This window comes from Lepisosteus oculatus, unplaced genomic scaffold (genome assembly GCF_040954835.1).
Source record: "Lepisosteus oculatus isolate fLepOcu1 unplaced genomic scaffold, fLepOcu1.hap2 HAP2_SCAFFOLD_94, whole genome shotgun sequence".
NCBI lineage: Eukaryota > Metazoa > Chordata > Actinopteri > Semionotiformes > Lepisosteidae > Lepisosteus > Lepisosteus oculatus.
The window spans coordinates 493279-505765 of NW_027168430.1; the positions used below are offsets into that span (position 1 = coordinate 493279).

Sequence of the window (12487 nt, forward strand, 5' to 3'; positions counted from 1 at the left end):
CACCGTACTGAGCCCAGGTGTTTTTCTAAAGCTGTCAGGTGCAGTTCATTTACAGTACGCCCCGTGTCTCAACGGTAGGACGGAGTCAAATACTGCCTCGACACGCAACAGCATTATAATAAACCGCAGGACTTGAGGGCTGTTCTCTTTCAATGTTCCAAGGCATTCGTAAGAGCGTAGGTCAAGGGCCATTCGTGCATCTCCTGTAACTCGAGTAAAAATGCTATTCAAAGTGCAGTGACTGAAATCGTCGTCCACATGTCTCCGTTGTTGATTTTTTTCTGTCTAAGAAAGTTCTATTTTCATGTCCGAACGGGGAGACTTTATCATTCCAACTTGAAGCCACCCTTAAGTACTCTGAGGTGTGTGTCTGCTTACACGTATGGCGTAAAAGGTTTCTTAAACGGAGAGCGAACTTGAAAAAAGTTGCCGCCGCCTCGCACTCCCTGTTCGATTGTAGCAAGAAGCCAACAGCTGGCGTATTTACTGTAATCGTGGCCGAGTGGTTAAGGCAACAAACTTGAAATCTGTTTGGGTCTCCCTGCGCAGGTTCAAATCCTGCCGACTACGGTGTCCTTTGCATTTGCTCTCGTGCGTGCATGAAAAAGGACCAGCGCTGTTTTGTTTTCGCTGGGACCTTTAACACTCTAAATCGCCTAGACCCACTGCCTTGGAAATCGATTGTTCAGCACCCACGAGTGACGCTTTGCAGCTGGACGCAGATAACGATGCTTTTCTGCAACGAGCTTTCCAGCTGAATTTTCTCGGCAGCTCCATACTGAACCTGTTCTCCATTGCAACATAGCGGAGGCTCGTCACGTCTATAGCAAGGCTGTGTAGGACCGCATACGCCACAGTGACTTGTACACAGACCACATGAAAGGCAAGCAAAATACACTTTTAAAATTCCAAAGACTCACAAGGTCAGAGGAACAGCGATGACCTGAACAGATCTGTTACAGAAGTCTAGGTTGACCTTTTTAGAGCTGTAATTGCATTTTTGTTTAATAGAAGATCAAATCTACTCGCATGTACCAGCACCTTACAGTTTATTGATGTTAATTCTATTTAAGTAATAAGATTGCTAACGATGTTGGACTTTAGCCAGTGTTTTTTAGAACAAATTGCTTACTCTTCTGTAAGGAATACGCAGTACGTGCCTTTGTCAGTCATTGCTCACCATACCTGTAACTTTCTTATCTAACTCACTTCCTCAAATGGTGAAGGTCCACAAACATAAATGAAAAAAAAACCCTTGTTGTAGATGAGGTGCACAAAAAAGCAGCCCCTGATAGTGTATAACACATTTATACTATTGCAGAGACACATGTAACATATATTTATATATACTGTATATATATATGAAACAGAAATACAAACAGAAACAGGAATCGCTTACTCACCTGGAGAATCTCTGTAGGAATATCTAGCATTTATCAATGGAAATAAAAGCTGCTTTAATACAGTGCATGTTCAAACTCAAAACCTCAGCTGCTGTTCTTGTTTGTTTTGGGACAAATTGCAACTGAGCATCGCATGAGCCGGTACGTACCCTTATCTGTTAGGGAATTTCAAGGGAGGAGTTAGATCAGAATGGGTAGGCTGCAAAACAACAAGTAAAGATTTATTCCAAGATGAAACGTTGTGGCGGTTTTCTTATCTTTTCAGCATGGACTAAACTTTTACGTGTTCCTTATATGCTATATATGTATATATTAGAACCAATGTCGTTCTTAAAAACTAACATGAAATTGTCAGGGACATTCAGCTATATACAAAGACGAGACAGACAAAGTAATAATTCTATATTAACGTGGCCTACATATTGACGCAATGATCGAACTAACTGACATGTTCTGATTCAGATCCCCTGCAGTTCATGCCAATTAGAACAATAGCAATGCTGAGTCCTCCCCACCCTACTGAGCACAAATTCAGCTGCTCTCCAGTTCTGTTCTGCATGTTTTTTCATTGCAATTGAGCTCGGAGCTGGAGATGATCTCCATACAGTTCTGTGTTAACTAGCCCGCACTTGCGTGCTAATTTACGGGTTGTGGCAAATGCTTTTCTATAGTTCATATACATGACGGCAACCTGTTACCGAGGAACCTGAGAGGTTTAAAAGCCTCACGAGCCAGGAAGGACTCGAACCTACAATCTTCTGATGCGAAGTCAGACGCGTTATCCATTACGCCACTGGCCCATAGAACATGCGCTTACACTCCACCACAGAGAGCTCTACACTGCTACCAGTAGTACACTTCCCCATCTAAATTTTCACAGCAAGAAACTTGTGTTTCCTACTATTTTTATCAGGTTTAAAATATCATCTCCTTAAAACAGAAAAAGTGTTGATGTGTCGTGCTGAAATTCCGATTGATTTTGAATTCAAAGAAAAAAGGTTTTCTTCCAAAACACCGTGAAATTCTAACATCTTGCAGACAATAGGTGTATTCCATGTTGAAAAGAGAAGAAAGAAACCATGGAACCTTTTACAGGTGTGAGGCTTCTTCAGGTGTGAGAAGACCTCATGGCCGAAACGTTGTGTTTCCTTTCTTCTCTTTTCAGCATGCAATAAACCTATTACTTGTTCCTTTGCAGCCGAGGCATGGTGACGTAGCTACCCAGCTGAACATCTTGCAGACTCTACAGTACTTCTCTCCTGTAGAAGTAAAGCAGGGCTTGCTGGGTGAGCTTTTGCTTCGGTAAATTAGGTCACGTGTCATGTTAAATCACTTCTTCTAAACACAACATTTGCTGGTGCTAGCTTTCCCCATGAAAAGAGACATTTCCCTTACAGTACATGACATATCGTTTTTTTTTTCTATCAATAAGTATAGAAATAAAACAAAAGAAAAAATGTTGTCGCCAAAGAATGCAGCTCTGTCGCCTTGGGGAGGTGTCAAGGGCATTGAGCTCCATGAGAAGTGTCAAATAAATGCCATTTCTCATCATTTCTCTTGGCGTCAGTTCTGCTATTAAATGGGAAAGAGACAACGGGCTCAGAGATTATGTTAAGTGCACACCGAGCGCAGATGTGTCCAAGTGTCTGTAAAAGTGCGGTGCTCCCTAGTGGCTTAAAGTGCCTGCCTAGTAAGCAGGCGATCCTGGGTCTGAATACCAGCTGTGCCTCTCTCCGTGTCTTGTTGTGCCAAATGTATCATTTCAGACAAACATGTACAGCTTTGTTCAGTTTAATGCAAGAATGCATTTCCTTTCTGGAATAACTTGTTTCTGAAGAAATCCATACATTTTGTGAAAGATGAAATCAATTTCTTGGTTGTCAGTGAAAAAATATTGCTGGCTACAAGAAGCGCAAACGATTGTTTTCTTTGACCATAAACCTGCAAATGTAGGGAGCACAAGCGGCCGTCAGTCTCTGTGGAGCAATCGGTTAGTGCATTTGGCTGTTAACTGAAAGGTTGGTGGTTCAAGCCCCTCTGGTATGGGTGTCTCAGTTTTTCCAATGTAAACATCATCACCATCGCTAAAGAAGATGGCGCAGAAGGCTCCACAGCCAAAACGTTGTGCTTCTTTTTTTCTCTTTTCAGCATGGAGTAAACCTTTGCTTTATCCTTTGCAGCCTAAGCATGCTGATGCAGCTACCTTTCTCTTAACGCGCCTCAATCATTATTCACCAAAACGATCAGCAGAATAAGTCGCCTTTGTGGTGATGTCACTCCTCTGCTTCACAAATGTCCTTAGTGACGGGCCATTTCTTTCTGCCATTTTTTTTCCGGAGCGGTTATTGATTGCTCCATCATTTCCCTCTTACTTTCCATCACTAGATTGAAAAAAAAAACAGAAACAGGCTGACAGGACGACAATCAAATTGCAAAAACTCATCAAAGCACTCGATAGAGTATTGGAATCCACAAGTAGCTACGAGCAACTTTGTCTTGGCTTGCATGAATGTCGGAAAATGTCAAAAAGAAAAAGATGGTGGCTTTTTCATATTCGTTCTTTTATTTTTAGCTCGTTGGCTCTTCTGTCCATTGTCCTCCTGCCTGGCTCTTGACCTGTGACTGTTTGAACGCACACAGTAGACTTTCATGCGGGGGATTTGTCCTGAGCCTCTGTGAAAGACCCACCCACCCCCATAAATAACTGCTCTAGAAACACATGAATGCAAAACTAAACCACAGCTTAAAGAGGAGCTTGTCATGACCGCCAGGCAGTTAAGACCAACTCTTAAGCGATCTAATCAGCACCAGCAGTGGGTGATTATTAACAAACCCTGCCGCACGAGTTAACCCACCTGCACACACTCCACCGTGCGGTACACAGTGCTATTTTTACCATCTTTACCTGCTTCCCGCTGCTCGGTATTGAGTCTATGCCTTGAGAGCTCTACCTGGCGTTTTTTCCATTACCTCGTTTATTCTGGATATTGGACTCCCCTTCTGCCTTTTTGACTTTGGACCTCGCCTCTCACCTCGGACTGTTTGCCACCAGTGTTCTCCCTGGATTACGACTTACCTTACGCCTCTTGACCACGAAACAAAGCAAAGCAGAGCAAAACAAAACGGAAAAACGAAAACCCTCACATCCCGCACTTGCATATAACGCCGTTACGTGCCCAAGCGGTATTGTACGTCATCCTAGCACTGCACCCCGGGGCGTACGGTATATGGGAACGAGCACACGCCACGAATCGTCTCGAATCACTCCCTACAGCTGTAAGGTGCCTTGAAGCGTGCACCCCCAACTTTCTTCTTTGCCCATCTGTGAAAGGTAAACTCTTGAGCAAACTCTGAACCAGCTCTAAGGAAACTAACCCAATTTAGACGTTACTTTGACTCATCTTTTTACGCTCAGTGCTGGATTGCTCAAACTCCAGCTAGGGTTAGGGTTAGCATTCCCACGCTACTTAGACACTTTGTTTACGCTCAGTGCTGGATTATGGGAACTTCAGGACGAGTGGGTATTTTCTCCTATCTGTCAATTCTGTTTTGTTTTGGAGACTCTTGGCTGCCTATGTTGTACAGTGCAGCGTGAAGGAAACATTTTCCAAAACTGTGTCAGCTCAAAAGTTGTAAGAAAACCTCTCCAGCTACTTTAACTCTCTTCATTTTTGTCATTTAATGTGACACTCGATGTATAACTGTATAACATCAGTTATTCTGTGCGATTGATTCTCATTTTATTCTAAACTCGCCCGCCCAGGGACGCCATTAAATGTAGAGGTTTGATGGGTTTACTGAGACAATTATTAATTGTAGCAATAAACACGAGGTTGTTCGTTGGGGCTTTTAGAAAATCAATTGTCAGATCAACTAACAACGCACACACATATGCAAATGGTGAGACTCCAGTTCGACACCCAGTTCGACACCACTTTACAGTATCTGACAAAAGGATGGCAGACTGTGCCAGACCGGCAGATAACTTCCGCTTATTTTTACCATATTAAACATTGGAAATCCAACCACCTGCATTTGTGACACTTGATTTTGGCTCCACCTACAGTAAGACACTCTTAAATCTTCAAACACTTTTCTCTTCTCCCGCAACACTCTTGTCTGTCGGCACTATGTGGCAGCGTTGCATGACAACCCCTCTCACCACGGAAAGGAACCTAACAGCTTTGGTAAGAGAGGAGAAAAGGACCTGGCCCGTACGGGGCTCAAACCCGTGACCTTGGTGTTATTAGCATCACGCTCTAACCAACTGAGCTAACTGGCCTCACGACAGTGCTCCTCTCTGTGCTGCAAAAAATCGAACTCAGGGAATTTCTTTTTTCCTCCTTTGAATAGAAAGCCGTGTAATTCAGTGTACGGGCTTTCTCGTGCAGTTTCATGGTTCTTGTAACCCAAATCCTACACTGGCCTGAAGTGCCCCCCCATTTCACAGCATTTTTCAGCTGATTTAAAATGTACCTAAAGGAGAAGCATTATTGAAGACCATCAATTACCAAGAGCTTTTGTCAAAGGTTTTGGTGGTCATTTTGAATGACCACAGAGCGCTGTGACCTCGGTTTTACATCTCAACCAAAAGACAGCGCCCTTTTACAACACAGCATCTCCGTCACTATACTGGGGCATTGGGACCGGCACAGACCTCAGGGTGAGCGCCCCCCCGCCGGCACCATTAACACCGCTTGCAGCTGGAAGCTTTGTTTTTCCCTGTAGCTCACCCTCATCCGGGTACTGACCTGGCTCACACCTGCTTAGCTTCAGTGGGTTTTCAGTTGCGAGTTGCAAGGGAATGCAAGTGATGGAGCCGCTCCCTGCAAAAGCCACTGCATTGGCCGGGAATCGAACCCAAGCCTCCCACATGGCAGGCGAGAATTCTACCACTGAACCACCAATGCTCAGTGCCTGGACCTTCAAAAAAGACGCTTTTTTGGTGCTCTGTGGAAAACGCGTCGACATCTGCTTCCAGCTGCAAAATGCCATTCGCGGACGCTGAAGAACTTATTTCCAAGGCAGTGGGTACAAGCGATTGGGCGTTTTAAAACCACCAGGAACAGCAAAGAGGCGCGCTTCTTTGCTTGCGCCGAAACACACCGACTGGAGGCAGACAACGTAGTCGGCAGGATTCGAACCTGCGCGGGGAGACCCCAATGGATTTCTAGTCCATCGCCTTAACTACTCGGCCACGACTACAGCAAGCCCCACCGCCGCTGCGTTCTTGCTACAATCTTACCTGGATCGCGAGGCGCCGGCGAAAGCCTATTTCAAAGTCGTTCTCCGTTTCAAAAAAACATTTCCAAAATACAAGCCTTGCAGACAGACACGCCTCAGAGGACTTAAGGGTGGCTTCATGTCGGAATGATAAAGTCTCCCCGTCCGGACATGAAAATACCACTTTGTTACACAAAAAAAGAATCAACAACAGAGAAATGCCCACAAGCATTTGAAAAGCCGCACCACGTCGCACTTGAAATAGCTCTTACATTAGTGGTAGACGCAGGAATCGCCTTTTTATTTACGCTCTTACCAACGCGATGGAAAGCAAAACAAAGCAAAGCAGAGCAAAACAAAACGAACAAACGAAAACCCTGCATATAACGCCGTTACGTGCCCAAGCGGTATTGTACGTCATCCTAGTACTGCACCCCGGTGCATACGGTATATGGGAACCAGCACACGCCACGAATCGTCTCGAATCACACCCTACAGCTGTAAGGCGCCTTGAAGCTTGCACCCCCAACATTCTTCTTTGCGCATCTGTGAAAGGTAAACTCTTGAGCAAACTCTGAACCAGCTCTAAGGAAACTAATCCGATTAGACGTTACTTTGACTCATCTTTTTACGCTCAGTGCTGGATTGCTCAAACTCCAGCTAGGGTTAGGGTTAGCATTCCCACGCTACTTAGACACTTTGTTTACGCTCAGTGCTGGATTTTGGGAACTTCAGGACGAATGGGAATTTTCTCCTATCTGTCAATTCTGTTTTGTTTTGGGGACTCTTGGCTGCCTATGTTGTACAGTGCAGCGTGAAGGAAACATTTTCCAAAACTGTGTCAGCTCAAAAGTTGTAAGAAAACCTCTCCAGCTGCTTTAACTCTCTTCATTTTTGTCATTTAATGTGACACTCGATATATAACTGGAGCCTCACATATGCAAATGGTGAGGCTCCAGTTCGACACCCAGTTCGACACCACTTTACAGTATATGACAAAAGCATGGCAGACTGTGCCGGACCGGCAGATAACTTCCGCTTATTTTTACCATATTAAACATTGGAAATCCTCCCACTTGCATTTGTGACACTTGATTTTGGCTCCACCTAAGACACTCTTAAATCTTCAAACACTTTTCTCTTCTCCCGCAACACACTTGTCTGTCGGCACTATGTGGCAGCGTTGCATGACAACCCCTCTCACCACGGAAAGGAACCTAACAGCTTTGGTAAGAGAGTAGAATTACCTGAAGAACTGCTTTCCATGGAAGCAGGACCAAGCGATGTAGCATTTTTATAGTACCAGGAAAGGAGAAACTGCACTTCGCCTTTGCCGCACAGGCACAAGGCAACGTGCGGCAGACGCCATAGTCGGCAGGATTCGAACCTGAGCGGGGAGTCCCCAATGGATTTCAAGTCTATCGCCTTAACTACTCGGCCACAACTACAGCGAGCTCGCCGCCGCCGCATTCCTCCTATAATCTAACACGGAGTGCGAGGTGGCTGCAGAAACTTTTTTTAAGTCGCTCTCCGTTAAAAAAAAAAAACCTTTCACAAGATACATGCCGGCAGACAGACACGCCTCAGAGGGTTTAAGGCTGGCTTCACGTTCAAATGATAAAGTCTCCCCGTCCTGATGTCAAAATGCAACTTTGGCAGACAGAAAAAACATCAACAAACCAAAAATGTGGACAAGGATTTTACAAGCTGCACCACACTGCACTTTCAAAAGCATTTACATTCGTGTTAGACGGAGGAATTGTCTTTGTTTTGCGCGTTTACGAACGCCATGGAAAACGAAACAAAACAAAAGCCCTCAGCTCCTGCACGTGATTATAATGCCGTTACGTGTTGAAGCAGGAATTTACATCATCCTACCACTGCAACACGGGGAATAGAGGGAAATGAAAACACGCTACGAATCGTCTCAATCACTCCCTAGAGTCGTAAGGCACATTGAAGGGTGCACCCCCATCATTAATCGTTGGGCCTCTGTGAAAGGAAAGCTGTTGAGCAGTCTTTGAAACAGCTCGGATGAAACACTTGATTGCTTCCATGTGCATCTGGAGCCCACTTCTTATTTTCACTTCACGCCGCCCCAAACCATTTCTAAAACAGGAGATTCGCGTTTGGGAATGCGCCCTGCCCTACAAATAAAACAGGTCTACGGGTCTGAAACCTGCTCCACGGAAAACAGTTCTGTTGCGCTTTTGATCAAAGGGAGATTCTCTGTTCTTACTTTTTGATGACATAACACCCAAAGGGGCCTCTTTGGAGCTGGATTCCAACCAGCATCCTAAAGTTTCTTGGCGGTATCCTTTACAGTCCTCTGTTCGGTCGACAAGGAACAGAAGGGGGCAGCTTTCCTCACACATACAGTGCAATGTACTGTAGTGTTCCCCTTCATTGAATTCGCAGTTCTGCATCAGACCTCTAACTCGTTTCCTTAGCTTGGATTTAAGCCACGAAGCAGGCTTCTACTGTATAAACGTCTAGAGGAATCACAAACTATTTGAGAGGCCATCATCCCAGGGGGAACTGACAAAGTCTATCCCTTTGATCTATCCCTAAACACCTAGCGCAGTCTCTCGAGAGACTGTCAAAAATCGCTTTCTCCGTTTGTGCTGCAAGTAAGTGAAAACGCAGTCTCAAACCAGAGCCACTTGGCAGCAGCGGCACGTAAATACTGTTACTGCCACTGCTCGATACCGACGTTAGCCTGCTATACCATGTTCAGCCACCGCTAGAAAATGCACGGCTCTAGTACTGGAGCAAACAAAAGGAGGGCCAACGTCGAACGGGCACACGTGTCAGACATAGAGAGCGACGAGAATGGGATTCGAACCCATGCGTGCAGAGCACAACGGATTAGCAGTCCATCGCCTTAACCACTCGGCCACCTCGTCGACGAAACTGGGCTGTCCAGACATGGGTTGGCGCGCTAAAGATGATCTTTTTCTTTTTTTTCCCTCGTACTCGAGGGTCCTTTTCCTGTTCCACATGCGATTTCAACATTTTCCTTGGGAGATGTCAAGCCAGCAAGCCACTGCTGTGGTTCAGTGGCCAGTGTGGAGTTCAGTGGCCCTGTTGTACACAGAAAGCACATTGAGCTCCTTGGACATGAAAAGTTCCAGATAAAAGCCATTTGTCATCCTTTCTCTTGGTGTCGATGTTGCTATTGTATGTAAAGGTGGCAACTTGCTCAGCGAGCAGGCGGAGCACACACCGAATGCAGATGTGTCTGAGTGGTGTGTCCAAGTGGCTGCAAAAGGACAACACTCCCAGGGCGCCGTGGCTTAGTTGGTTAAAGTGCTTGTCTCCTTAAACAGGAGATGCTGGGTCCGAATCCCAGTGGTGCCTTCTTCGTTCTGTCTTCTCGAACTGAACTGGTCCTTACAGACAACCGCCTACCGCTAGACTTAATTAAATGCAAGTATTCATTTCCTGTCTTTAACGCGACTTGTTTTTCTTAAAATGGATGCAACTTGCAAAACATGAAATACAAACCTCGCTAATCAGCGCTCGAGGCTGGCAAAAAAAAAAGAAGTCAGCAATGTTTTTTTCTTTAACCTTAAGCCTGCTAATGGAGAAGAACCTAGTCGCCATATCACATACATCCGTTTCAACGATAAGAAGGTAACAACTATCCTCACTCCAGAGTAAATCTCACGTTTAGGGCATATTTTTTTCCACTTTACCATGAGTCGGGCTCAGCTGCACAGAGGCGAGAGCAGAGCAATGAGGTCACGGGGACAGGGGAGTCACACGCTGGCGGTTTGAACACGCGGAAGATCACTGAGAGATCCACAGTATGTGGACCCTCCGTGCGCCATCATTCCACACTCCAGACTCTGAATCCTGCCATCCGAGTTAAGATCTCGGCGGAACCTGAGGCGCAGTTCTTTCTTAAAACGTAATCTGGTGAGCATTTCTAGAATCGTACTTGTATAGATGCAGCCTTTAATGTGTTGCTAGGTTAAAATTTATGACTTCTTGAACTTCAGTAGGCAACTGCCCTCTTGATTTCGGATTTAATTTCTTTATTACAGGGGCGCTTTTATGATGACAGAGTCATGTTCAGGTACTTTGCTTGATGGAGGAAGCTCATTTCGGACTCTGTGATCTGCTCACCTGGAAAGGTCTGCTGTACTACTACAAGAGAGAAGTAGAGTGTGGAGGAAGGGACAATTTTATGATGCTTTGGAAGGTAATGTTTTTTTTTCTTTGAAATCGAAATGAATCAGAATATCAGTGCAAAAGACAAACTTTTGGTTTGGTTTAAAGAGATATGGTTTTAAAACAGACAAAATGTAGAAAACAGGTGTTTCTCACTTTTGGAAAAGAATGGACCAGGGGTAATATTTTACTAGTTGCAGTGCTAAGCTCACTGGGTTACAGTCCTGTAGTGTCACACCAGGGCCAGTGGTGCAATGGATAATGTGTCTGACTATGGATTAGGAGCTTGGAGGTTCGACTCCTGCCTGGCGCTGGTTGTTTTTAAACACATCAGCCTACTCCCTAAGTGCCTGTCGTAAGAGGCGACTAAAAGGGTTGTGTCAGGAAGGGCATCTGACGTAAAACCATCTTGCCAAAACCATGGTTGCAAAGAACACAAACCACATACCGGATCGGCCGGGGCCCGGGTTAACAACGTCCGCCATTAGTGCTGTGTCCCAACAGGGTACTAATGGAAATTATGCTACTGTGGGGAAAACTGTAGAGTGGGGGCTACAGAAAAGAAACAAGGTGAAGGGGCCTGGAAGGAATGTTAAGTCAATGAGAGTGGGGAGTTGGAATGTTGGCACCATGACAGGGAGAGGGAGAGAATTGGTTGAAACTATGGCAAGGAGAAAAGTGGAGATCTTGTGTGTGCAAGTAACCAAGTGGAAAGGAAACAGCTCAAGACACCTAGGAGAGGGATACATGATTCTATATGCTGGAAAGAGTACCAAAATGAATGGAGTGGGTGTGATAGTGTGCAAAGACCTAGCAGACAAGATAGTGAGGGTGGTTAGACACTCAGACAGGATTATCAATGTACAGGTGGCTTTTGAGAGTGGGTTATGGAATATCATCTCTGTATATGCACCACAGGTAGGAAGACCACAGGAGGAAAAGGAGAGCTTTTTGGAAGATCTCGAAGAAGTGATTAGCAGAATCCCAGGAAATGAAATGGTGGTAATTGGAGGAGACTTCAATGCACATTTAGGAGAGAAATGCCCAGATTATCCAGATGAACATGGTCAGAGAGGGCTAGGAGAGAGAAATGAAGAAGGAGGAAGGCTACTAGAGACACTCCAAGCTCTTGAATTGTTTGCAGTGAACACAGGGTTCACGAAGAATTATGAGCAAAAGGTGACATACAGGAGTGGAGGCCATGATACCCAAATAGATTACATATTAGTGAGAAGAATTGATAGAGCGAAAGTCCAAGATGCTAAAGTCCTGCCCTATGAGGCTGTTACCAGACAACACAGGCTACTGGTGATGGACATCACAATATTGAAGGAGCGAAGAATAAGGCAGAGGAAACACCCAGCACGAACAAAAGTGTGGAAACTGAGAGAAAACAAAGTAGATTTCAACAGGCTGGTGAAAGAAATGAAAAACAACACAGAGGAAACAGAGGAGCCTTCAGTTGAAGAAGAGTGGACTGAGATGAGCCACATCCTAGAAGAGGCTGCTACCAGGGTTTGTGGAAAGACAAGAGGAGGCAGACCGAGGGAAAATGAAGAGTGGTGGTGGGATATGGAAGTTCAGGAAACACTGAAGGAAAAGAAAAAAGCATACAAGGCACTGAAAGATGGCACTGGAGAATTACAAGAATATAAGAGACTAAAGAAGGTAGCAAAAAGAAGTGT

At 45.0% G+C, this 12487-nt stretch overlaps 4 non-coding genes across 4 annotated transcripts; 1 reads left to right on the forward strand and 3 right to left on the reverse strand.

Annotated features, from left to right (window-relative positions):
- The first annotated feature begins 488 nt into the window (after nt 1-488).
- trnas-uga (transfer RNA serine (anticodon UGA)) lies at nt 489-570 on the forward strand. Its single transcript has one exon. It is a non-coding gene; the product is annotated as a tRNA-Ser (tRNA).
- A 1560-nt stretch (nt 571-2130) lies between these two features.
- trnar-ucg (transfer RNA arginine (anticodon UCG)) lies at nt 2131-2203 on the reverse strand. Its single transcript has one exon. It is a non-coding gene; the product is annotated as a tRNA-Arg (tRNA).
- A 4323-nt stretch (nt 2204-6526) lies between these two features.
- Nucleotides 6527-6608, reverse strand: trnas-aga (transfer RNA serine (anticodon AGA)). The gene has a single exon. It is a non-coding gene; the product is annotated as a tRNA-Ser (tRNA).
- A 2842-nt stretch (nt 6609-9450) lies between these two features.
- trnas-gcu (transfer RNA serine (anticodon GCU)) lies at nt 9451-9532 on the reverse strand. Its single transcript has one exon. It is a non-coding gene; the product is annotated as a tRNA-Ser (tRNA).
- Between the last annotated feature and the right edge of the window lie 2955 nt (nt 9533-12487).